At 33.9% G+C, this 25,948-nt stretch overlaps 1 pseudogene; it reads left to right on the top strand.

Moving 5' to 3' along the window:
* The first annotated feature begins 30 nt into the window (after positions 1 to 30).
* Positions 31 to 25,295, top strand: LOC141594376 (CSC1-like protein RXW8; annotated as a pseudogene).
* The last annotated feature ends 653 nt before the right edge of the window (positions 25,296 to 25,948 follow it).

The following is a 25,948-nucleotide window of genomic DNA, read 5'->3' as shown; positions in this document are numbered from 1 at the left end:
TGCAAAATTTCTCCCAATTGTTAGGCCACAATGGAGTTATCTGCTCTTCTGACCTCCGCAGGGGATCAATATAGGCATTTGTGCTATACTTTTCTCATTGTATTCTATATTGAGAAAACAACCGAGCAATAGAAGTGTTTACTTTGGACGCAGATTAGCACAAATTCAGTCAAAAGGTCGTCATGATCCTTATTGGTTTGACAGATTTGTACCTTCTCCTAGTTGGTTACTAAAGGCATGGGAGACATCTGAGGACGTGATATTGACTATTGGAGGATTGGATGCTGTTGTATTTTTGAGGACACTTGTCTTCAGGTGATCAACCACTTGTTTAAAACTCATTAAATATTTGTTATTTATTTGATAGGATTAATCCCAACTATGTGTGGCCTTCTTATAATAATCTCAACTTCGTTTAATCTCATAATAAATCGCACTATTATACCCATCTTCTTGTAATAGACTCGAGTATTTGTAACCTATTATTACAGGTAAAAGGTAAAAGATAACTGGTATAACAAATTAATAGAATATTAAGGACTTTTAGAAGTTATCACTGTGTTAATTATTCTTTTTTTTCCCTTTCAATTCAATCTTCATGTTCTTTCTCCCCTTCATCTTCTTCCTTCTTAATGTTTCTCAATCTATATAAATCTATTGTTATCAATAAAGTATTTGAGCGACATTTCTACACCGTTTACTTTCAATTTCACACTAATTCAGAAGATAACATTGACCCAGATGAGTAGTTTTCCTATCTCGTGGTCATCTGGGTAACAGGTTTCTTCCTTATTCAACCACAAAGCTCACTTTCACTTTCTCCCTCTCAATTTCCCCTCATCCTTCTCCAGCACAATTCTTGTTAACCTTCTCAATGTCCCAAATCAAAACCACTTTCCACAATTGAAACAATATGGCGAGCGCGGTGAACATCATCCTTGAACACGTTGATCAATTATTGACTATGACTCTAACTTTAGAACTATTTCTTTGCCCACCAAATTAAATATAGGGTTTTGTTTCCCGGCCCCAAAGTTTCCCCCAATTTGTAAGGTTACCAAATTTGCTTAATATATTTAATTATTTATTAATGAAGGACGAAGAAGATATGCAGCAATGCAACACCGCAGATCTGCAAGATGACGAGGAATTGAAACTAAAGAGTGAGGAGTTGGTTGGAGAAGGTGACGGAGTTGGGGTTTTACCAGGAGACAGTAAGGTTGACGATGTCGAAAAACCAATAAAAGATGGGTGGTGGTTAGGGGTGTTAAAAACGGTTTTGGTTCACCGAACCGGTAAATTGAACCGGTTAACCGGTTCGACAAAAAAGAACCGAAAACGAACCATTTTTAGCGGTTATTTTCGGTTCGGTAAACCGGTTAAAACGGTTCAGTTTCACCGGTTAACGTGAACCGTTCCACCATCATAAAAAAAAAAAAAAAACAAATCCAATGTGGATGATACTGGCCACATTCCATGGGCCAAATTTATATCACTACTCACAATTAACACACAAAGTGTGTATATCAAAGATACATCACATAAATTAAGCAAATAAATCTTGGATCGGATAAAAATGGTACAATCGTAACTCTAAACCCAGATTTTAGAATTTATACATATGATGTGACAGTGGAACCACCCATCGCCTAAACCTTATCAGCGCGTGAAAACGAACTCCGATAGCCAATGGAAAGCAACGGAAGGCGGGAAGCGATGAACGACACTGAAGTGTAGCACACGATGGCGACGATGACGGGGATTGGGGAAGCGATGAACGACACTAAGGTATGACTGAACGATGGTGATTGTTAACGCCGACGACGTAGATTAGGAAACGATAGTGAGTTTTGACAAGGACGATGAAGTGAATGAAGATGATTTTGATTTGCGTGGTTGATACTTTCATATTGTGAGGCTAGAGATTAAGAGTAAGTAGCAGTAGTTTGAGATTTAAGAGGCATATTAGGTTTTTTATTATGGTATTGGACCAGCCCATGGACCCTTATGTCATGAGTATTTACCTTACCGATTTGGTTCGGTTCACCGGCGGTGATAAAAATGTGAACCTAAATCGAACCGGTTTTTTGTTATTTGAACTGCTTTGGTGAAACCGAACGGTTTGGGAATTTCGGTTCAGTTAATCGAACCTAAAAAATTTGCATTTTCGTTTTTTTCGATTCGGTTTTTGCGGTTCAGCTAATCATGAACACCCCTAGTGGTGGTGATTGAGTTTTGTTGTAAGCTCATTTGGCTGGAAAATATGACGGAGCTGGGTGGAGGTGGTTGACTTTGGTGGTAGTGGAGTTTATGGTTGGTGTTTTCTTCCTGGGTATTAATGATGCTCAATGGTAATAGTTAAGGAGTTGATAATGGCGGATTAACGGTGAAAGAGATGATGGTAATGGGATTTTATTAGAAAATTTGACTTGTTTAGCAGGTAGTCGGTCGTTGGGTCTGTTACGAGAACATTGAGTAAATAGTTGGGTTTATTGTGAAATAATATGAAGTTGGGATTATTCTTAGAAGATCGGTCATAGTATGGGGTATTTCTATCAAATAACCCTTTTTTATACGATGCATGTTTTCTAAAATCTTGTTTAGAAAGAAATAGTTTCTACTTACAAATGTATCTTGTTTAGAAATTGAAATAGTTTGTTTACGATCCAAAAATGTTTGACCATCCTATCCTAAATCATAGTTGTAGAATCTTACGATCCTATTAATTTGAAAATTTCTAGAGATGGGATCATACGATCCTAATTTTACGATCCTCTCCGATTCCATAATAAAAAAATTTTATATTTTTATATAATGTTCCAAAGTTGTTCCAATGATACTAGAATAATTAATTTAATTTATAATAAATATTAATAAATAAGTGTTTTGATTTTCAATTATATTTTTTAAATAAAAAAATTATATTTAGTGATTTTGTAGAATCTTGCGATTCTACGATCCGATTCTACCGATTCGATCCTACCTTCCTCATCGATTCAAAGTAGAATCCCGATCCTGACAACATTGCTCTACATACTAGATTTTCATGTTCCATACTTCCATGTACTTTTATTTCTTATAAGCATGAATTTTAAAGTCGTAAGAGTGGAGTCGAGATTCTAAAGGTAGGGTCGGTGAATGTTTTTAAAAGATTCATTAAATAACCTTTATCTTAAACTATGGTGTAAATTAATATTTATTTTGTATCTACTCCTTCCCCAGCAAAACAAATTCCGAAATAATTTAGGCACGGCTAGTAAATAATATCGCGTGGGACTGTTACTGTAAGGAGGCAAAACAATGAAATGGAATAAAAGTAAAAAAAAAAAAAAAGATTTACATGACCCACTAATTAATTAACAATATATCAGTAAACAAAAAAATAAGGGGCAAATAAGAGAATCGATGAGGAAATTGTGAAAGTTCGCGCGTGTGTGTGAGAAGCAAAGGACCCACCATTGATGGTGGGTCATTTGATGTTCTTTTCTTTTAGTCCACTATTTTTTAATTTTTATGAGAGTGTGAAAGAGGATTAAAGTATTTTAGGACCACTTATGTGGCTGCTTAGGCAGTAAGTTACGGACAAGATTAATTCATCGCATTTAAAAGGCATCATCTGATGTCCGCACAAAGGCATGCGGAATCTTTTGTTTCTCATGATGCTATGTTTCTTTCGCAGTATAAGAATTTTCGCCATTGCAGCTATTGTTTGTACTGCTATCGTGCTTCCGTTGAACTACTATGGGCAAGAGATGGAACACAAGCATATCTCTTCTGAATCAGTAGAGGTTTTTACCACTCAGAATGTTGAAGAAGGGTCTAAATGGTATGATTGTAATTTACCAACAAGTACTGTTGCATATATTATATTTTGTCCATTTGCTATGGATGCTTGTCTGGAATATTTTCTTTTTCTAATGATGTGCTTTCTATGATGTTTTTCTTTGTGATTAATTTTTTTTTACCAAGCATGTATTATCATATTTTCAGGCTTTGGGCTCATTGTCTTGCAATATATATTATTTCCTGCTCGGCTTGTATTCTTCTATACTTTGTAAGTATAAGCTACTACCATAATAGTACCCACTAAAGTCAATTATACACAATGTGCACATCTGGACATGGATATGACACCTCGACACCTCATTTTAAGCTAAATGTGCATATATTTTTCATTAAAATAATCGAGTCTGGCACTTGGACACACACACGTGTTGGATACTTTTAAACAAACGTGAGTAAAATAGTTCACAGAATCCAAATAATGATACTATATAATCTGGACATTATTGGTATTTCGTCAGGAAAGCAAAAACATAATCAGGAAGAGGCTTGCCTATATTAAAGGATCTGCTCGAGATTTAAGCCAATTTGTAGTTCTTGTTCGCGGTATCCCATGGTCTGCGGAGGAGTCCTACAGCACCACACTAAAGAACTATTTTGTGAAATATTATCCATCAACTTATCTTTCACATCAGATGGTTTATCATTGTGGTAAAATTCAGAAGTTGATGGTACACATTCATATTCTGAATAAGTAGCATGAGTTTTACATACATAATCTCATATGTACCAACTATTACATTTATTTTTTATTATTTTCCATGCTTATTTACGAGCTTCTGAAATTGGAAGACTTTTATCAAACTATTTGTTGCACTGCAGAAATTCTGATTATCGATTTACCATACCATTCCGTTTCATATTAATTTTATTTTTGTTGGTATGGGGAGGGCTAGATGTATACAATCATTTCTACATGTTTTCAATGATGATGTTATTGCTCGTTGATCTTTGTTTGGTCAGAAATTCTAGAGTGAGACTAACTCATATAAAAAAAAAACACAAATGAATGACAAGTAATTTTTTTTAAAAACTCCGAAAAAAAAGTCATGCCCTAATCCTTTCCTCTCTGTCATCATGGTACCACCTTCTCTCGGGGATATTGCTGTGGTATTTTCATGTGATCTCCAAAGTAATTTTTAGATACTTTTTCCAGGATTCAGGGCCGCATATTTCTTTTGGAAGTCAAAAATACAAAAACTTTCAGAAACCGAAAATATGTTTGCTTCTTGTAAGATGTGTAGAAAATTAATCTAAGTTTTTATTTTTTATTTTAAATTTTTTTAGTCTTATTCATGTTAATATCCTCTCTACTTTACACTGTGTAGTGTTATCTAATTGTCACAGTTTGATGGGACATTCTTAGGGTTTTATAATTGTAAAAATCTCCTAATGAGTGAGAGATGAATTAGATGCTGACCATATTTTCCACATTGATTGTTCAGTTAAAAAAATGCCGATGGTAGTGTAGAATGATGAAATTTGACATCTTCTTTTGGACATCCTTTACGTTGTTTCTCACTAGTCTAGACCCTTTTACTTGAAAATTTGGTAGTTTAGAGTTCTATTGAAAATAAGAGGTTTTGGGTGAAGTACTTTTTAGAGTAAAATTAATACTTAAAAAGGATTTTTCTAACGTGTGCTTTTAGGACACACATTAATAATCCAAAAATAGAAAGATTGTTGACAATATATCATGATTGTTTGATATACAAACTCACATTTACCATAATTAGAGAAATATTCTCAACAATGTTTCACTAATAAGTTTATTAACATGTGCCCTTATGGCACACATTATAAAAACCCTAAACAGTAGTCTTTGATGCTTTATGCTTGGTCAAAATATGTGTGATTTATTTTGGAAAGATTGTGAGACTGGTGCCCTTATTTTTTTTGGATGGTGATGTTGCCTATTTCTTGTTGCCGAGGTTAATTGGAGAATGTTAAGAGCATTGCCAGTGTCTTGGTACTCTAATTAATTTTCTCATTCTCATAATTAATTTTCTCATTCTCATAATTTTAATTTTATTTGAGCAAGATTTGCTTTTCTAGCTTGGCGAAAGTTTTGAGAGGTGGAGGGGAGGGGGGGGGGGGGGGGGGTTAGAATTTCCTATTAGAGGTAATTTTAAGGCTTCCTCATAGTTGATGTGAACGGAGGATCCCACATTCTCTATTACATCATTAATGACTTTTTTTTATATATAAAAAGAGTTTTGTCTCTTAAATGTGAAAAGCACCAACATTAAAGCTAGGAGTCTTGTTTATGAGATAGTCTGCACAAATGCACTATCCAATAACTGGATAGAAACTAGACATGAAATTAACGAGTTCGAGGCAAGCTTTCTCTGCTTTTTTAAGTGACAAGAATCTGAAATATTATTATCCGGACATTTAATTGATTTGTACTAGTTAATCATTTTGTTTAGCCTGAGTATTTCTTAGCTCCAACTCCAATTCTCCTAGAAATATCCTTCCAAAAACTAACCACTGCTATCGTCATTTTTTAATTATGCAGGGAAATGTCAAAGAGATGTACGATGTTCTCTACCATCATGATACCATTCCTAGCTGTCAATCATGTGGTTTCAGTAGAGGGCGTGCCAATGTCTTCAATGTTCTTGTTAATGAGCCTGAAATGACAGATAAAGAGAAAATGGACTTTCTTAGTTTGGATTTGAGTGAAAGAGGAAAGGTTAGACTCAATTACTTTATTTTCCGACTCTTCAAGTTTGGTGATGGTTAAAAAACTATGTAAAACCCATTATTTATCTTACGTGCATTAACCTCTTTCTTTTGGAATAATGGTTAGAGAGAGCTAAGAGAGAGTCAAAACAGCTCCATTTATGTTTTACCTATATGATTTTAATCATAGTATATGACTTTTGCTACTTTCTGTCTTACATTATGTAGTTGAGGAATTCTTCATTCTCTATAGCAGTTGATGAAGAAATAAAGCATGATGACAAATAAACACATATGCCTACACATGCAGTCCAACAAACGTAGCTTTTAGATATCTAACTTTTTCAATAACACTAGCCAATTAGTCTGCCATAGACTTTTAATCTAACATGTGCAAGAATCTAGACACACTTATATGTTACAGACATCTTCTTCAATTCTATGCCACATTTTTCTGTGATTCCAGATCTTCTGAATTCTAGATTGCTAAGTTTATGAGCTTTTTTCTTGTTTATAGAGTAGGGTGGGGGATGTTTTATTAGCTTCATTTCGATTTTGGGATAAGGAATCATGTGTTTTTTTAACGTAATATGAATTACTTATCCTCCAATTAAATTGAAAGCACTTGCAATTTCTTAGCACAAAATACTTCTTGTCCTCGTAAGCTTGAGTTCATCTTAATGATACATCTGTCAATTAAAGTTCAGCACTTTCTTATGGAATATAATATGTCCTTTTGTTACTTCTAAACAAAGACTTATCATGCTTGTGTCAACCGTAAACACTAAAGTATGTTGAATAGAAAATGGCTTCTATGGAACATTAGAGATTTGTGTAATAGAAAACAATGTTTATCTAGTGTTGTGCTCAAACCAACCAATTATTCACATCCGGAATGATGTCAATAGATTTATGGCATATTTATCTTGTCATACACTTCTTTAAGATCAATGGAGCATGTTTAATTCATTAGTGCCTAATATTATATTTTTCCTTCCATTCTTTTTAGATTGTATTACCTTCGCACCAATGTTCCAATGCCAACCCCAATTCATCCTTTATTTTGTTTTCTCACGGTTTCAACCTATGTTCAAATAGTAACCTAATATTTCATTAAATGTGACTAATAAGATTACTTTCCAAATTTATATGAGGGAAAGTTATAAGACCATAGGAGTGTTTTTGCTGTATTCCATTGAGAATTAATAAAAATAATTCATAATAACAACAACAACAACAACAACAACAACAACAACAACAACAACAACAACAACAACAACAACAACAAAGTCTTAGAGCATTAGTAATAGAGGTTCATCAAAGTGGTTTGTCTACTCTTTCAATGAGTTATCAACAAACCCCCTATTATTGGGTATTGAGATTCATGAATAAGAGGGGTACAATTTTGTATACAGGTATTTATTTTTGATTGCTATTTTTAGTGGTACCCATGAGCTAAAACGTTTTAGAGGATTGTTTACTTTTGAGATATTTATCTATTATTATATAGAGGTTTGTTATTGAAAAGGTTTGTAAGTTGTATTATGTAGCGTGTGAATCATCATAGGTTGGGATCGGCTAACATGAATCATCATTTGAATTAGTCAATACGGTCAAAGGTGAATAAACAAAGTAAAAGAAAATAGATAAATAAAAAACAGGACAAACGTATTTGTGTGTGTGTGTGTGTGAGAGAGAGAGAGAGAGAGAGAGAGAGAGAGAGAGAGAGAGAGAGAGAGAGAGAGAGGGTGGGGCGTCGACCGAGATTAAAGCGGCAAAATTGGCTTGTCAAGCAAAGAGGGAATTTAAGTCATTTTAAAAATAAATCAATAAATAAAGTTTAAGAAAAAGAATAAAAGATATGTAAATATCTAAAACTCAAACTAAATCTTCAAAATGAATTAAATTAATAAAAAGAGTTTATTTTAGTTTTTAATTATAATTTTAAATTAATAATCATATTAATTACCAGGTAAAATGATTTCTTTTCCAGGAGTGTCCAGCTGCTTTTGTGATTTTTAGAACCCGATATGCTGCTTCATGTGCTGCAAGAGCTATTCAATCATCAAACCCAATGTTATGGGTTACACATATAGCACCCGAGCCTCGTGATGTGTTTTGGCAAAATCTTGCAATTCCGTATAAACAGTTTTGGTTGCGCAAAACATTTACATTTCTGGCTACTGCTGCTTTCTTGGTTTTCTTTATTGCACCCGTTGCTCTTGTGCAAAGTTTGGCTAATCTAGCTCAGTTACAACAAATGTTTCCTTTCTTGAGAGGATTGTTGAAGAAGTAAGCACCATAAAATTATAATTTTTGTTGTTGTAAAATTTGTTTTCTCAAATTATATGTGTTTTGATTTGTGAGTGGGCTACACCGTGACAATATAATCAAATTTAACATGAGTAAGTATCTAACTATCTCAGTGGATGTGGTAAGCGCTATCAGTTCATAAATGTCCATGCGTCAGACTGCCTAGTGAATCAACATATGAGAGAATGTTGATATTTGATGTATAGCCAGTTAACATGTACCTTTAAATATTAGTGATTCAACAATATAGATATATTATAGATTTATAGTACTTATTTTTTCATTAAGATATTGCAAAGTATCTAATTTATACAGTTTTTTACACTAATTGAGATGTATCTCCTAAGCGGCCGAGCCTCCCATATCTGTGATGTGCATGATCATGATCCCCTAAATATTAACGTGTTTTTTTATTCTAAATCCAATAAGTAAAAACCTTTGATATCCATGTAGCACGTACCATGATCTACCCCTTCATCATAACTTTACATGTTCGTATACGAAGCCTTGATTCGACAAGCTACTTTTGGTTAGACAGAAGTACAATGGAACAAAAATACAACTTTTGGTTAGACAAATATTTTTTTGTCCCCGTGTACTTTTGTTGAACCCAAAGTTTTTTTTGAGATGCTAATTTGAGGAAAAATAGTTACGGTGCATGATCTCTTGTCATTTTCTCAAAAGTTGTCATCTCTTCGTAAATCATCATTCCTTTATAGATTTTTTTTATGGTGTCAGGAAATATATGAGCCAGTTGATAACAGGATACCTTCCTAGTGTGATTTTGGTGTTGTTTTCCTATACGGTCCCGCCATTAATGATGCTATTTTCATCTATTGAGGGATCAATTTCTCGAAGTGAGAGGAAAAGGGGTGCATGCTGTAAAGTCTTGTCTTTCACCATCTGGAACGTGTTCTTTGTAAACATTGCATCTGGGACTGTCCTCAACAAGTTGGATGTGTTTTCTGAACCAAAAAGCATTCCCTTACAATTAGCATCCGGAGCAGTGCCGGCAGCTGTAAGTTTGTATTTCTTATAGCCGTTCTCATGTGGAATATTTAGTTCTAACTGTTTACCCCATATAATTCTACACACTTCTTAATTTTTATGCACGGTAACCACGATAGTTTTAGTACTCTTTCTCATTCTAAACGTTCTTCCAACTTCTTTTGGGCACAATTCTTAAGAAATATCACATAATAATGACTAACATTGGAGTGGGGTACAACTAAAATAAACATGTTTGCTCAATAAACCAAGGTCACTCACCACATAAGTAACAACTGCCGGATGTTAAAAACCGTTGTATGAAGTGTTGAAGATCGATGCGTACGTCGTCGGTCTTGTATTTTGAAGTTGGGTTTTACTTTCTAGTAAATCTGGATAAAGAAGGGATTTAGCAGTGTGAAATAGATGGCATCAACGGAGTGCATAGATGGTATGGAGGGGGTTACCGGTGTGGAGCATTGGTGTCTCCGACATAAAGAGCAGTAGTCACCCATGTGTAAAGGAGTAGGAGCTTCCAGCGTGCCGAGGAGTGGTAGTTGATACAATATAGAGGAGGATTTGTCGGTGGGGGCTAAGAAAGGAATCGGTGTAGATGGGTGATTATTGGGGGAGGAGATGGGTGGAGGTAAGAGTTATTTGTGGGTATATTAATCATAACATTAAGACAAACTAGGTTTAGTTGGTAATTTTAGCCTTTGAAACATAGCACATAAGAAAGGTTTTAGAATGGGAAGAACAAAGTGAATTTGCCATATAAGAAAAGTAGGATGAACAAATTCAATGGGAGGGTGTATTATAATTGTTGGGTGTTTTTTTTTTTTATGTTGTACTTTCTAATTTTTGATTATTCTATAATGTATCCCTATCTTTTTTAAATAATATAATGTATCCCTAAACTTTACTAGTATCTCCTAACTGTGACCAAAGTGAAAATTCTGTCAATATAGTCAGTTAAGTGATAAGGTGGCAGTTAAATTAATACAAATTGACATTAATTAACCTTATTTTTTTATTCAACCTTTATCAAACATCCATTTTCACAAATTCAACCTCCTTATCCATAACTTATCCATCTCTTTTCCTCACCATCCACCATAGCCCTGGCCCTACCTTTGCTCTCTCTATTATCAACCTCCATCACTTTACCATACCATTCTCTACCAGTCGGTTCAATCGGCCACCAATAAAAACCCTCCGAATCCACCACCATTTTCACTAATATCATCATGCTCACTAACCTTACTGCCCGTAATCGACGCTCGTTGTCTACCACTATTAAGCAGCAAACACTAATATGCAAATGTGACGATACCCAAAACTGATTTTGACACTACCTCAAATTGATTTCGCTTCAGGTTTAGTCCCAAAATGGGTATAATTTGGGTGATTTCTTATGCAAATTAAGAGAGAAATAACATTAATATTCATCAAAATCAAGGTGTTTAAAGAAATATCAATGTAATTGAATTGAGAATCATTGTCAATGGAGAAAAACTTGATGAAATATATGTAAAATTTAGTACCGGAAAAATTTCAAGAATAATAGTTGGAGGATAATGAAACGATGAAATTAAAGTCATATATATAATGAAAAAAAAATAGTAGAGGAACGGCTTATGTAAATCAAGTAAGCAATAAAGGATAAAATTAAAGAAGATGAAATGGGGGTGAAAGGAAGGTTTTAGAGGTAGAAAAGGGGTTAATAGATCTAAACTTGTGGTTAATTAACAACAAACATGCCTTAAAAAAATATTAACAGAATGTAGCTATTTAGTCACGGAAGATACGATTAAGAAAATTCAGTGGTATATCATGTGTTTTTGAAAATGTAGGGGTATATCATAAAAAAGCTAATAACTAAGGGGTACACCATAGAAAAATCCATAATTGTTAAATTAATTTATTTGTTTATTATTTAATTCTGGGAGATTTTTTTTGCTTTTCAATCTTTTTCACGTAACTTTCTTCTATCACTGGTCTCGATATTTGAATAATTTTTCTTTTATGCTGATTATATTTTTCTTACAGTTTGTATTCTCATTTATTTATTCGATGGATGTATTGTGGATAATAGGTCCCAAGTCCGAATCTCTTCTCCCCTCTATTGTAATGCGACTATATGCGCTTCGTTGAACCAAAAAATTTTTTTATCACTATTCATAGTTTATTTATATTAATTTTTCTTTCGTTTAAATATTTTTGTAAAAATAAGTCTTTCTTTATGACATCCAGAATTTTATTTCTAGATCGCCTATTTATCATAGTTTCCTTTTCTAGGTTTTCATTTTCTACATCATTCATTTTATTTTATTTATGTAGTTGATCTTTGATGGTTTCAAATGATAATTCATGTTAAACAAATTCCAATTATATGAGGATTAAAGTTATCATCTTGTTATTCTATTTCTTTTGTTACTCAGACTCGCTGACACGGAGCCGAGTGTTTGACACTTTGTTTTAAAATTTACGTGATAAGTTGATACGTTAAACAAGCGTCTTGACCAATTAGTAGACAAGAACATGACAAATTTCGTAAAATATTTAAAATAGCCATGCGGTATGCACCTAAAGAATTGAGAGGAAATTTTTTTGCCTCTTTGTTTCAACTGACTTGCCTTCCTCTTGATTTTTCTTGAAAGTGCTTTTATTTATACCCTTCTCTCTCTCTCTCTCTCTCTCTCTCTCTCTCTCTCTCTCTTATTTGACGGTGTTAAAATTTATATTGAGGATATAAATGAAGTGTCGGTGTCTGATTTGGCATGTCAGCCACGTTTCTCATATTGTGTCGGCCACGGGTCTTGACCGACACACAATACCGTGGCAAAATAAAGTGTCGACGTAATGCAGACTATGCAGATGTCTCTAGGCGTAAAACTTTGTTTAAAAAAGCTTTTCTCGGGCTCAGTGAGTTGCTAGCCAAACGCCTTGGTGCTCCTTGTAAATAAGGCGTGCATAGCATGACACAACTCCTATGGAAATTCATTTATCCTTTTTATTACTAACTTCTTGTTCCTACATTGTCACTAGTTTTTACCCATGCATTTGATAGCCCCCTTTGAATCAAATAGGGTAGTATCGCATAAAAAATTACTCCTTCCTATTTTTGATTTCTATTCATTTGTTTTTACGCGGTCTCCAAGAAGGTTCTTTGAAAATCATATATTGTGAAACATGTTTTGATGATAAATGGAAATATATTAATTTCATTTTGGTGAAAATATATGATTTTTGGAGTTATTTATGGTCAAAATTAAGTTCGACAACTTCGACTCTAGAAAAGGAAATGAGAGGAAAAAAGGGGGGGTGGGGGGGGGGGGGGGGGGGGTATTTTAAAATGCAAACTTGTCTACAATAGTGTCTTATGTCTATGAGGTGCGTTGCTTCACCTTGTTCCCTACCTTCTGTCTTTTTAAACTTAAGTGTTAACTAAAATATTCATGTTTGCAGAGGATGGCTCTCCTAGATAGGTGCAATAAAATACTAAAAAGGTTAGAACAAATTTTAGGAGTTATAATTTATAAATATGGAATTATTAGATCAATGTGTTGTTTTAGTAATTGATTGAAATTACAATAGTGACACAAATCTATCATGTAACTTTTTATTATAGAAGCTGAAGGTGTGTTGACACTTAAAGATTATAAAAGTTGGAAGTTAAATATTCTAAGATAATTTCTTTGGTTTCATTTTTCGCTATTTTGAGATTTGTGTAACAGAAGTAAATGCACATTTTTTTACTTTTGAGAACAAAAACATAGGTAAATTAATTTATAAAAGCGCACATGAAGTTTGAAGTTACTCTAAAATAATTTGAGGGGCATTTTATGAACTGGAGCATCCGGGCAAGCATATCAAAGTCTGTGTCAGCATGTTCTAGGTATGATGATGGATGTTTGTATGTATTCGTTATTATTTATGGGACGCGAGATGTTGTAGTACTAGAATGATACGATCTTTATTTTAACCCAGAACTCTGGGTGGAATTTCAGAACTAGGCTTGAAACATTCTAATTTCGAAACCATATCAATTATTCAATCCTGACTTTGGAATGCCCATGTATCCCTAATGCAGGTTAAATTTTTTATGGCTTACGTCTTGACATCAGGGTGGACAGGTTTAGCAAGTGAACTTGTACAACTATTTCCTCTTATGTGTAATATTATTTATAAGTTCATCCTCATGAAGAACTATGGTCCATATGATGAAGGCCTCACTTTCCCATATCATACAGAACTTCCAAGAGTTCTCTTATTCGGACTTCTAGGTCTCAATTTTGCTGTACTTGCGCCTTTGATTATCCCATTGCTACTGGTTTATTACTGTCTTGCTTATCTTGTGTATCGTAACCAGGTGTGTCTACTTTACAACTATATTGAAATTCATATTTAATTTGAACCAGATGAATTTATAATCTCAACTAAATGTTTCTGAAGTGGTTTGGTTTGTTCTCATGATTATGTATAATTGGGAATGCTTAATGTTGTATTCTTTTTTCCACTTCTACCTTGCATATGATTTTTCATAGAGCTTATATATATATATATATATATATATATATATATATATATATATATATATATATATATATATATATATATATATATATATATATATATATATCTTACAAGTTCCTTACATCTATTGAGTCCCTAAGTTCCTATATGGGTATTTGGATGAAGGGATAAAATAGCATCTCAATGGATAACCACAAATTCATCTCCTCTAATTACCTCCTTAATCTTCTCCCTCACTAATCATTCATCCTCCTCTCATCTCACAAATCACTATTCACTACTCACCACATCTCACTCCTTTTTCTATAAAAAAAACCCCAAAAAACCTCTCATCCTAACAAAAAAAACCCCCAAAAAATACCCTCCTCTCTCTCTCACTCACCCCAAATCCGCCGCCATAACCCGACACCCACCACGCTCACCATCCCTTTTTAAGACAGGCTCTCCTAACGACGCGCCTGATCACTGTCGTCAAAAACAACCGCCTGATCCGCCCAGATCCCGAGCCCACTAACACGCGTCTGCTGCCACCATCGCCACCTCCCCACTGCCACCTCCTACCCACAACACCAACTCACCCAACAACCACCTCTCTCTCTTCATCCACACCACCGGCTCACCCACAACCACCCTCATCTTCGTCTCTTTTCTTCTTCCTCTTCTCCCACCACCACATCATCATCTCCCTCAGCCACCATAACCACCTTCACCGACCACCTCTCCCACACCCACCACCTGATCTGACCACAACAACCAGCCCACCACCATCACCTTCACCTTCTGACCACACCCATCCCCTTGCCTTACCCACCAACCACCTTCTCTTTATTTTTCAGATCCCGATAACACCATCACCTTCTGCCCAAGCCGACGATGCTACTGCTCCCGTCGTCGACGCCATTTCAGAGCACCTGTTGCATCATCGCCGCCGCCACGAACCACCGCACACTTCTCTCTCACTCTTGTCGTCGACTTCCGCCTCCTCCTCTTGTGCATGTGAACTTTTATTTTTCTATTAATTGTTGTTGGTGGTTTATAATTCATTATTTTTTTCATATTTGGAAAATTACATTTTAATTAGTTTTTATTATTTTGGGCATGAGAACTTTTATTTTTCTATTTTGTATTTTTTGTTGGATTTACTATATATTTTCAGATTTAGTATTTAAACCTCAATCTGTATAACTTTAATGGTCACTATATACAACTTTAATGCCCATTATGTGTAACCTCAAATTTCGTTCAAATCTCATCTTATTATTTATTTTATCAACTCTCGTCTTGTAAATTCGTCTTGTTATATGTTTCTTTTAGATCTAATAATATTTTTAAATCGTCGTTGTTGTGAGACGGTTTTTATTAACAAATTATATTTTTAAATCTACTTGTTAATTTTTTTTTATTTTGAATTTTCTAGATCTACTTGTAATTTTTGCTAACAACTTATATTTTTAATTTTTTAATATCTATTTGTTAACTTCAGTGATATTATGTGCAACTTAAATGCCCATTATGTGCAACTTCAATTCCTATTACGTGTAATTTTATGTTTCGTATTTCAAATCTCGTCTTATTATTTATTTTGTCAAATCTCGTTTTTTGTTTTTTGTTTTTTTTTTTTTAAAATCGTATTGTTATATATTTTGTGGTGGTTTCAAATCTATTTACTCCCTCTTTTTAGATTTTGTATTTAAAATATCGTTTGTTTTTTTTTTTTTTTTTTCAAATCCCATCTTGTTAAATCTCATTTTGTTATAATTTTTTCAGATTTCGTATTTGAAATCTCGTATTATTCGTGTAACTTCAATGACATTATGTGCAATTTCTATGCCCATTTTGTGCAACTTCAATGACTTTATGTGCAACTTCAATGCCCATTATGTGCAACTTCACCAACTTTATTACACATTATGTGTAACTTCAATACCATTATGTGCAACTTCAACGTAAATTTCAATGACATTATATGCAACTTTAATGCCCATTATGCGCAACTTCAATGCCATTATGTGAAACTTCAATCTCATCTTGTTATTGTGTAGGGTTCATATCTGAATTTAAATTTGGACTAAAGTTACACGATTTTGGACAAAAGTTATATAAAAAGGACTAAAGTTACGGTAACACTAAAATTATATAAACTTGTCTTAAAATTAAATAAATTCCAATTAATTTTGGACTAAAGTTACACAATTTTAGACTAAAGTTATACAAAAAGGACGAAAGTTACAGTAGGACTGAAATTATATAAACTTGTTTTAAAATTAAATAAATACCAATTAATTTATTAAAAAGGATTAAAGTTACATAAATTTAGACTAAAGCTTACACTCTAAAAGTACTGAAATATCGTAAACTTGTAATAAAATTAAAAAAAAAAGTCAAAATAATATCCTTCAAAATCACTTTTTAGTTTAAAGTTACACTATTTAGTATTAAAGTTACACTCGTAAAACACAGAAATTACACTCTAAAAATAATGAAATCTCCTAAACTTGTCTTAAAATTACAAAAGGTCAAAAAAAATATCAGTCAAAATCACTTTTTGGTTTAAATTTACACTATTTAGTTATAATGTTCCCTTTGAAAGTTACACTGGGGCCAAAACATAAAGGAAAAATAAAATAGGAGTAAAAGAGTTGTGTGGGGTTTGGTGATAGGAGAGAAAAATGAATAAAATAAGAGTAAAAGTTTCTAAAAATAGAAAGGGGAACATTACTTGAATAATCCGTTTTGTTTATAAAAGTATTAAAGTTACACTCCAAAAATATTGAACTGTCGTAAACTTGTTTTAAAATTACAAAAAGTAAAAAAAAAATCCGTCAAACGTAAAAAAAAAAAAAGAAAGAAATCCGTCAAAGTCTTTTTTAGTTTAAATATCCGTCAAAAGTCAAACAAATATCACTCAAAAAGTATCCGTCAAAAGTCAAAAAAATGTTACACTCGCAAAATTTTAAAATGTCGTAAACTTGTGTTAAAATTACAAAAAGTCAAAAACATATCCGTCAAAATTACTTTTTAGTTTAGTTACACTATTTAGTATAAAAGTTACACTTGTAAAACACTCAAGTTACACTCTAAAAAATACTGAAATGTCGTAATAAAATTACAAAAAGTCAAAAAAATATCCGTGAAAATCACTTTTTAGTTTAAAGTTATATTATTTAGTATTAAAGTTACACTCGTAAAACACTCAAGTTACACTCTAAAAAACACTGCACTGTCGTAAACTTGTCTTAAAATTCCAAAAAAAAAAAAGTATCCGTCAAAGTCAAAAAAATATCCGTAAAAAAGTATCCACCAAAAGTAAAGAAAGTATCCGTAAAAAAGTATCCGTCAGAAGTAAAAAAAAAAATACCCGCCAATGATTAGGGAGAAGTGAGATATAGAGAGAAGAGGAGAAGGTTGTGATAATGAGATGATGAATAATTAGTGAGGGAGATGATTAAGTTAAGAGGGCTGTAAAACGTCATCGACGTTTTGTAACGAATCGTCGACGTTTTTTTTAAAAAGACACTCTTTAAATTCTCTCCCAAACCCACTTAAACAAACAACAAACTTAAAAAAAAAACACTTTGTTCATCCGATTCAATGGACAATCTACATTAAACGCGAACAACGAATCATCGGTAAATAATTAACTACTTATTTTATTTCTCGTTTGAATCGAATTAAACGTAATCTTCGCTATCCGACATCTGCATTTACGAGAATTAAACGTTAGATAAACATCGATACAAAATAAAACAAACAATTAAAGTCAATCTAATACAAAAATTATGGTGAAAAAAAAATCAATTTTGGACCGCATTCAACTCCTTCTATTCAACGTCTGTCACCAACTCAGACGTATGAATTCTACGTCCGTGACCATTACGGACGAACAATTTCCACGTCCCTCACCAAAAGACGTTGATACTCAAAACCATCCCCAGAAGATTCAAAAAATGCTTATGATGAATTTCATCGTCTCTATCCATTTCGATATTGAAATTCATCGTCCATCCCCAACCCAGATAACAACAAAGACGACGAACAATTGGGTTGAAATAATTAAAAAATAAAATCAATCAATCCTAATCTACAAATCAAACAACAACAAAGACGACCAACAACAACAAATCCATCAAAGATTACAAAAATAAAATCAATTTTACAAATCTAACTTATTTAAAATCAATTTATATAACCAAAATCATACACTAAATACAAAAATTAAATCGAACAACTTACTTGTGGTGGTCGGCATTGGTGCTGCGGTGCTGGTCGTCGGAGGTGGCGAGTGCGGTGGTGTTTGGTCCAGTTGTTGTCGCGTAGTTGGTGTTTGTGGCTGGTGGGTTTTTGGTGGAAGAAGAGAGAAGAGAGTTGAAAAGAGTTGAGAGAGAGGGAGAGAAAGGGTAAGGATGTCTTTTTTATGAAAAATGTCGACGATTTGTTATAAAACGTCGACGACGTTTCGCAACCCGGTTAAGTTAAAGAGGTCATTAGAGGAAGCCATTTGTGGCCTTGCATTAATCTCATCCTTCTATTCCCTTCATCCGATGGCTTATGTGAGGATTTATGGACTCAAAAGATCAAAGTGGACTTATATATATATATATATATATATATATATATATATATATATATATATATATATATATATATATATATATAGAGAGAGAGAGAGAGAGAGAGAGAGAGAGAGAGAGAGAGAGAGAGAGAGAGAGAGAGAGAGAGAGAGAGAGAGGATCATGTAAGTCCACCTTTTTTGGTTGAGTCCATAAGTCCTAATCTAAGCCTTTGGATGAGAAAGATAAAGAGTTGAGATTAGATCTAAGAAAGTGAATGAATGGCTCAGATTATAATAAAATATGTGGACTACAATAACCCTATATAAAGAAAAAAACCCTATTTTTTTCCTCATTTCCTGCCTCCCTCTTTCTCACTCATCTCTCTCTCTCTAAACCTTCTCCTCTCTAAAAACCCTAATCTCTCCTCCCTCAACAACCACAACCGCCTCCTGCCACGACACCACAGCCCCCTGCCACGACACAATCACAAACATCCACACCCACGGCTGACATCCGCCCCCTGCCGCTTTCGGCCACCACCCGACACCGCCAATACTCCTCTTCTGCCGTCGCCATTCCGCCGCCTCTTTCCATTTTTTTTTTTTTTTTTTTTTTTTTTTTTTCCAGATCTGAGAAGAGGTGGTGATGCCGAGGTGGGTGGTGGGTTAGGCCGCCGCCGCCGCCTCCTTTCTTTTTCTTTTATTTCAGATCTCGGTAATTTCAGCGGGTGTTGTCTTTTTTTTTTAGGTTTTTTTTTTTTCATGTTGGTGGTGGTGGTCAGAAGAGAACCGTGGTGGTGGCGGCGTTGGCAGCCGCGGTCGTGGGTGTGGGTAGGTAGGTGGTGGGTTTTATTTTTTTTATTTAGTGTACTGTTTTTTTTTTTTTTTTGATTTCCTCTATTGGTTGTGGTGGCTCGTGGTGGAAGTTTGTGATGGCGGCACAATTTGTTTTTTTTTTTTATTATTATTTACGATTGGCGGTGGCGGTCACAGGTGGTTTCATGACGGGTTGGGTGGTAGTGGTTCTTATTCATTAAAGTTACAACGCTAAATGTCTAAAGTTACGCTTATATGGACTGGAGTTACAATCGTAACACGATAAAATTACATCTATATTGATTAAACTTCCACCCCCATGCTAAAGTTACATTCTTGAAAGGCAAAAGTTACACTTGAAAGGACTAAAGTTACAATAATAATGTATATTAATTCAAGTTTCTACCTACAAATCACCATATAACTAAAGTTACGACTTCAACGACTAAAGTTACACTTAAAAGGGGTAAAGTTACACTCGTAAAAGTATACAAATTCAAATTTATGCATAGAAATCATCCTACGACTAAAGTTATACTCAAAATGACTAAAGTTACACTTGTAGGGCAGTATAGTTACACTCCTAAAATTATATAAATTCCAATTTACTTATTTAAAATTTCATTTTTATAACACAAATTTAAATTTTTGTGAATAAAATGTCTTGAAAAGGTTAAAGTTACACTCTAAAAGTTAAAGTTACACTAAAAAGTCATTAAATGAATAAAGTTACACTCATAATGCAGTAGAGTTACACTCAGAAAATATGTGGCTGAGAATAGGACTTAGAGACTCAACCAAAATGAGGGACTTACTCCGAACCTATATATTTATATATATATATATATATATATATATATATATATATATATATATATATATATATATATAGTTGAGATCATGGAAGTCCACCCCTTAAGTATGAGTCCATAAGTCCTCTTTAAGGCCATTGGATGAGGGAGATGGATGATTGAGATTAAAAGGAAAAAAATGTGATTAACTAGCCAATTTAACACTTTCTTACTCTACCCTCATTAATCCACCTAATTAAAAACTAATTTACTATATATAATTTATTTTCACACTCACTTATCTCTCATCTCACACAATTTCACTCATTTTATCTCTCAAAAACCTCTTCTCTCTCAAAAACCAAAAAAATTCAAAACCTAAAAAATCAAAAAAATTTCTTCCATCTTCTTCACCAACCCACCCCCACCGGCCCCCAATACCCACCACCACCCACACCCTCCATCCTGACACCACCCACCTTTACATTCTCACGGCCACACCCACCACCCACGCTCACCATCTCACACCCTCCACCACCAGATCTGACCCCACCACCACCCGGCCTCCTCCAGACCCGCCTACCACCACCCGACAACAACCCCACCGACCACCACCATCCCCCACCACACCACGCCACCAAATCTGACCCCCCAACAACACCACCACCTGACACCTCCTCTCTCCTCTTTACTAATTCTACCCGACAACAAAACCACCAACAGTCGCCACTCCCACCACCACAACCACTCCTCCACAACCACAACCACTCCTCCATAACAACCACCATAACCGACTCTCCGTCTCCGTCGATAGCACCACCATGAGCACCACCACAAGTCGTATTTTTCATATCTGAAAAAAAAAGAAAGGAAAAGGGGAGGGAGGCCGTGTTGTCGTGAATGGAGGTGGTGTATGTGGTGGTTGATTGTTGTTGTTGTCTCTCATTATTTCCTCTTAATCGTTTTTTTTTCTATTTTTTTTTAATCTTCTTTTGTATTTTCTGAATTTTTTTGTTGTAGTATTCTCCCACTCTTTTTTTTTGCTTTTTTAAGAAATTTTTAGCCCTTTAAATTTTAAGATCTAGTAAATATCTTATCAAATTTTTTTCAGATCTTTTTTTTTTTAGATTTTTTTTTTTTAAAATTTGGGAATTTGTCGTTATAGGTGTTGGTTGTGTCCTAGATCTATTTTTTTCTGAGATTCTCTTTATTTGTTGATTTTTATCCTCTATTAAAGTTAATATTACACTTATTTCTATTAAAATTACAATTATCTTTATTAAATTTACATTTTTTTCTATTAAAGTTAAAATTATTGTTTTCTCTATTAAAATTACACTTTTTTCTATTAAAATTATAATTATTTATTAAAATTATACTTTTCTCTATTAAAATTACAGTTATCTCTATTAAAGTTAAAGTTACATTTATCTCTATTAAAGTTATATTTATACTTTAATGGATAAAAGTAACTCTCTCAATGACTAAAGTTACACTCTTAATATACTAAAATTACACTTTAATGGACTAGAGTTACACTTTTAATACGGACTAAAGATACACTCTCAATGGACTGAAATTACACTTTAATGGACTAAAGATACACTTTTAATAAGGACTAAAGATACACTCCCACTAGACTAAAATTACAATTTTATGGACTAAAATTACACTTTTATGGATTAAAGTTACACTTCTAAAAGACTAAAGTTACACTTATAAGTCACTCAATTTATAATGAGTTGTGTTAAAATTTGAAAAATTCAAAATAATATTTTTTGTAAAAACAAAAGTTACATTCGTAAAACGCAAAATTTGTCGTAAACTTACTTCAAAATTTCAAATTTCAAAATAATATCCGTCAAAACCACTTTTTTTTGTTAAAGTTACACTTTTTATTGTTAAAGTTACACTTTTTATTGTTAAAGTTACACTCGTAGACTTGTAAAATGCAAAATTTGTCGTAAACTTGCTTCAAATTTTCCAATTTCAAAATAATATCCGTAAAAACCTCTTTTTTTTTTTTTGTTAAATTTACACTTTTTTTTTGTTAAAGTTACACTTGTAAAACAGTAAAAGTGTTACAAAATTTGTATAAACCTTCTCTAAATTTTTTTTTATAAACTTTAAAGGATAAGAAGACAAAAGATAGTGTTAATTGTGTAGTGAATGTATAATTAAAGTAAGAGAGAAAAGTGAAATTAATTAGTGTATATGAAACTAAATAGTGTTAAGTGTGTTTCTTGCTTTTAATCACAACCATCCATATTGGAAGATCTAAGGGATATAGTGAGGACTAGGGACTCAAATATTTAGGTGGACTTATAAGAACTTGACACACACACTCTCTCTCTCTATATATATATATACTCCCTCCACTTTTTTATATATGGCGTTTTGCATTTACGAGGTAAGCCTTTGACTTTAATACTCCCTCCCTCCCGGTCAATTGTTGTCTTTTCGTTTTGGCACAAAGATCAAGAAAAGAGGAGAGGGCCAATAACTTAATGACAAGTGGAACAAATTGAATGAGAATGATCAAATTTCTCTTCAAGTTCATTATTAAAATAGAAAGGACAACAAATGACTGAAACACCCCAATATGGAAAAGGACAACAAATGACCGGGACAGAGGGAGTATTTACAAAAATATATTTGTTCAAAAAATATAAAAATTGTACCATTAAACTCCTTACGAAAAACTCTTTCATATGAGTATACATATCATAATATTTAGTCTTATATTTTAAGAGATATTGAAGAGAGAAGGGAGTGTCTCGAAATGTGAGAAAGTCATATATAAAAAAAAATAGAGGGAGTATATGTTTAAAATTTGCATGACATCTATATTAGCGCTTCCAATGACGGTATCATCTATTGATAAGTCTGGGTGACATTTATATGGATGACTGAAAGCCAAAAAACAATAGTACCTTTACATCTTGATCTCTAACAATTCATCGTTACACATGTGAAAATGCATGTTCTCATATAAGCTGAACTATCTTTACTGTGTTGCCACTGAATTTTAAGTTTGCATTTGCAGATGCTTAATGTTTACATTACAGAGTACGATAGTGGCGGGAGGTATTGGCCCATAGTTCACAACTCAACAATATTTTCTTTGGTTATGGCACAAATTATTGTCATGGGTCTCTTTGCCCTAAAAAAATCGACAGCCTGCTTGGGTTTCACTGTTCCCTTGACTATATTGACCCTTCTATACAATGAGTATAGTAGGCGGAGATTTCAACCAGTATTCCACGATATTGCCGCAAAGGTAACCCTTAAACATTAATGCCTCATTTTTCTACAGCCATGAGCCCATGATAGTAGTATAGTACCTCCATACCAAAATAGTCGTCCCCATTTGAAATTAATGGCCAGCTCACATAAACATTAACCATTAATGTCTAAATAGGCATGTTTAATATATCAAACCAACTATTCCTGTTATCACTTTAAAATGGTTGTAACTTGTATAACGTCAGAGAATGCAATTGTGATAAACTCTCTAGGCCGGAGATTTGTCGTTGCACTCCAAATGGTCATTTATACCACCTTACATGTCACAATTACGTTTGTGAGTTTGTGACCGATATTAATCACGCCCAAAACCATTGATTTGGATCATGGTTGCATGTTTCGAGATTTTCTTTAATTGAATTGTCCTTAGTGAAAAATAATTCATTCGATAACTAGGTTGCGTGGGCTCCTTTTTGACCCAGTTGTGGGGTGGCGGCCTTCTACAAAATAGAAATCATTCCTCGAAGCAAATAAAACTCCACAGCATTCAAACATGTTTATTAATATGATCTCATGTATGTGATTGTAGGTTCTCATTGATTTGGACCAGGAAGATGAACAAAGTGGGCAGATGGAGGAGATACATCAACAAGTCCAGTCTGCCTATTGTCAGCTTGATTGGTTTACCTACGGTTCCACCAGAATAAAACTACCTTACCACTCGGACGAAGATGATTGTTGGAGAAGATATACACAAGAACTGAAACCAGGTTTCTCATTGCCCTATGACTAGATAATAACTTGCGCCATTAAATTTCCCAGTGAAAGGAATTTAGTGTTTACTTTGTTAAATTAGAACTTTGGTTTTCCTATAAACTAAAATTTGGGGTATGTCTTTGACATTCTTAAGTAGGGTCTCTCAAATCCCTGTTTGCCCCCTCCGAATTTCAAACAAGGTTCTTTCTGCTCATTCTTGACATTATTGTTGTATTTTACAGGAGGTGGATTCAGCCGAGAACTTGGAACAAGTGAATATAGTAAAGAACTTAGAGCAACTGAGCATAGTCGAGCAATTAGAGTTCATGAACCTATCCAAGTTGGTAAAAAGTTGCGACCACACCACAGTACAGATGTTGAAGCAAAGTCATAGTACTATGTTGTTTATGTTTAAATGGGTTTTCTTTTTCACTTTTAACTGATGGCGCCAGGAAAGGTTGGAGCAGAAAGCATCATCTGGCATAAAAAACACTAGAACTTTTCAAGCAATTGGTGAATAAGCGTGCGGTATGGAACGGTAAGGTTCGAGGTATATATCAAATTGATGTCACTGAAGACCGTAGTACAAGTACTCTAGTAAACTTATTATGGTTTTCAGATATAGTAATATATATACTAAACTTGTAGAATATACTCGTATAAAATAGTGTTGTAAGATTTATAAGATAATGCAAGGTAGATTTGTTACCGTATAAACCTTGAGAACAATGACTTCATGTATTCTAAAAAGGGAAGTGCATTTGTTCTGCTATCTGACAGGTAATCTTATTGGAGCATTGCATATTGTTAACTGAGATTACATGGTTTATATACTAACTTAGCTAAGATTAGGGTAACAAATAACATAAAAATAGGAGGAAATAATACTAACAATATATACAAATCAGAGGAGTTGAATATGCCTAATATAAACAATTGACTAAATCAATTTCCTTGATTCACGTTGGGATTGGTTGGAGGATTATTGACTGATGATTTGTTATGATTGACATTCCCGCTCAAGATGGACGGTCGGAGACGAAGACCAATCTTGAAAGACAAGGTAAGAAAACGAGGTTTATGTAAGGGTTTGGTCAAGGTATCTGCTAACTGATCACGGCCGTTGATATGTTGTATGCAAATGGAGCCCAGGCGGATTTGTTCCTTGACGAAATGAAAGGCGAGAGCTAAGTGTTTCATCCTTGAGTGAAAAACGGGATTGGCGGAGTAGTGTGTTGCACTCAAGTTGTCGCAATAAATTGTGGGTGATGTAGTGACCTTGACACCGAGTTCAGAGAGAAGGGAGGTGAGCCATAGAACTTCGGAGGTGGTGTTCGCAATACCACGAAATTTAGCCTCTGTAGAAGACTGAGAGAGAGCACGTTGTTTGCGAGATGACCATGAGATAGGATTGCTGCCTAAG

This window comes from Silene latifolia, chromosome 8 (assembly GCF_048544455.1).
Source record: "Silene latifolia isolate original U9 population chromosome 8, ASM4854445v1, whole genome shotgun sequence".
NCBI lineage: Eukaryota > Viridiplantae > Streptophyta > Magnoliopsida > Caryophyllales > Caryophyllaceae > Silene > Silene latifolia.
Note: the sequence above shows the minus strand (reverse complement) of the source record. Positions and strands in the feature narration are given on the sequence as shown.